This window comes from Gavialis gangeticus, unplaced genomic scaffold, assembly GCF_001723915.1.
Source record: "Gavialis gangeticus isolate Ggan-Ray unplaced genomic scaffold, GavGan_comp1, whole genome shotgun sequence".
Lineage (NCBI taxonomy): Eukaryota > Metazoa > Chordata > Crocodylia > Gavialidae > Gavialis > Gavialis gangeticus.
This window is the reverse complement of record NW_017728995.1, coordinates 35,404,807-35,407,463: the sequence shown is the minus strand read 5'-3', so window position 1 is coordinate 35,407,463 and position 2,657 is coordinate 35,404,807. Positions and strand designations below refer to the sequence as shown.

At 48.3% G+C, this 2,657-nt stretch overlaps 1 long non-coding RNA gene across 1 annotated transcript in view; it reads left to right on the top strand.

The window, feature by feature from the left end:
- Positions 1–2,657, top strand: part of LOC109288116 — an 11,580-nt gene that overhangs the window by 8,415 nt on the left and 508 nt on the right. The window contains exon 2 of the long non-coding RNA XR_002095067.1: positions 2,491–2,494. This is a non-coding gene — a long non-coding RNA (uncharacterized LOC109288116). The remainder of the gene's footprint in view (positions 1–2,490; positions 2,495–2,657) is intronic.

Sequence of the window (2,657 nt, the reverse complement as noted above, 5' to 3'; positions counted from 1 at the left end):
CATTTCACACAGTCTGACCCAGGAAGAGAGAATGAGAAGTAGAATAGAGCAGATAATCTTTCCTTTGACAGTTAAAACCAGGAAAGACGTAAGAGACTCACCTGGAAGATACAAAGTACATCGGTCCTGGGAGCAGTACTGCTAACTCCAAGGATGGGAAAAAACATTAAAGGCTCAAAAAAAAAAAAAGATGCTTAGCTTAACACTCATGAAATGTCTTTAAAAGATTATCCAGTTGTAGCCCTTGGTTTCAGGTTTGTAAGCCAGTAGGTAACAGTTACATCTGTCTTTAAGCTTTTCTTCACAACCACAAAGGGTAGAGAGTTTGGGGTATTTTTTACTTTTTTAAAAAAAGCTAATATTATCCAAGGTCCTCACATGTTCATCTAAGTAATGAGTTGGGCTCATGCAGCTTAGCAGCTAGATGTGATAAATCATGCAAGTTGAGGGAAGGAGGAGGCTCAAGGAATTACAGCCCAGTCAGCCTGACCTCAAAACCTGAAAAGATCATGGAGCAGATCCTCAAAGAGTCTATTTTGAAGCACGTAGAGGAGAGCAAGGTGATCAGGAAGAACCAGCACAGATTCACCAAGGACAAGTCGAGAGCGCAGGAGCAAACCATCCCGATGGACAGGAAGACTAGCAACTACAGCAGAAGACCAGCTTGGCTTAGCGGGGAACACTTCAGTAAACTAAATCACAGTAAGGAAGCTTATAAGAAGTGGAAACTTGGACAAATAACTAGGGAAGAATATGAGAGCATTGCTTGGGCACACAGGGATGAAGTCAGGAAGGCCAAAGTGCAGTTGGAGTTGCAGCTAGCAAGAGATGTGAAAGAGAACAAGAAGGGTTTCCACAAGTACGTTGGTAGCAAGAGGAGGATCAGGGAAAGCGTGGGTTCCTTACTGAATGGGGGAGGCAACCTGATGACAGAGCATGTAGAAAAGGCTGAAGTGCTCAAGGCCTTTTTTGCCTCCATCTTCACAGACAAGGTCAGCTCCCAGACTACTGCAGCACAGTTTGGGGAGGAGGTGAGCAGCCCTCAGTGGTGAAAGAACAGGGCAGGGTCTATTTAGAAAAGCTGGACGCGTACAAGTCGATGGGGCCAGACGGGATGCACCCGAGGGGGCTGAGGGAATTGGCTGATGAGATTACAGAGCCATTGGCCATCATCTTTGAAAACTTGTGGTGATCAGGAGAGGTCTCAGATGATTGGAAAAGGGCAAACATAGTGCCCATCTGCAAGAAAGGGAAAAAAGAGATTCCAGGGAACTACAGACCAGTTAGCCTCACCCCAGTCTCTGGAAAAATCATGGAGCAGATCCTCAAGGAATCTATTTCTAAACACTTGGAGGAGGAGAAGCGATCAGGAACAGTCAGCATGGATTCACCAGGGGAAGTCATGCCTGACCAACCTGAAAGCCTTCTGTGATGAGGCTTTGTGGATAAAGGGAGACCAGTGGATGAGGTGTACCTGGATTTTAGCAAGGCTTTTGATACAGTCCCCCACAGCATTCTTGCAGGAAAGCTAAGGAAGTATGGGATGGATGAAAGGACTGTAAGGTGGATATAAAACTGGCTGGAGCATCAGGCTCAGGGAGTAGTAGTTAATGGGTCAATGTCTAGTTGGCAGCTGGTATCAAGTGGAGTGCCCCAGGTTTTATTCAATGTTTGCATCAGTGACCTGGAAAATGGGATGGATGCACCCTCAGCAAGTCTGCAGATGACACCAAGCTGGGGGGAGTAGTAGAAATGGTGGAGGGTAGAGCTAGGATTCAGATAGACCTGGACACATTGGAGAATTGGGCTAAAAGGAATCTCAGGAGGTTCAACAAGGACAAGTGCAAAGTCCTGCACTTAGGAGGGAGTAATCCCATGCACTGGTGTAGGCTGGGGGTGACTGGCTAAGCAGTAGCCCTGTGCAAGTAGGTGGCTATTTGATCCGGCTTTGGATCCGGCCGCTTTGGATGCCAGGGATCCGATCCGGAGCTCCTGACCAGGTTGCTGCTTTGATCCGGCCAAAGCAGCTCCGAAGCTTCAGAGCCACCTTGGAGATCTGGCCATCGGGTATAACAGGGAATCAATTAAATATCTATAACTGTTGTTTTTTGTCTGATTTGGATGACACCTGCAGGGATGGTAGCATCTGCTGGGAGCATGAAACCTGCCAAGTTTCAAAAAGATCAGTGCAGGGGTTTGGGGGAACTGTGCCCCAATTCCTGAAAGCAAAACTTATGTCACGTGTATGTGTTGAACCACAAGGGGGTGAAAACTGCAGGGGTGGTGGCCCCTGATGAGTTCACAACGCCTGCCAAGTTTCAAGGAGATAAGTGTAGGGGTTTGGAGAAAACTGCACCTCAAGCTGCTGACAGGCAAAACTCATGACATAGATGACCCTGTGTGTGCTAAGGCACAGCAGGGTGACAGCTGCAGGGATGGTGGCCCCTGCTGTGGCCACGATGCCTACAGCTGTTGAGGAGGTTGGTGCAGGGGGGTTCTGGGGCCCTGCACCCCTAGCTGCTGACAGGCAAAACTCGTGACATGGGTGCTTGTGCAACTGTGTCTGTCTTGGGGTACTGGAGGGGCGGGGACTACTGCAGGCCTGGCTGCTAAGCTACTGTGTTACCAGTTACCAATCAATCATGATTCACTCAGGG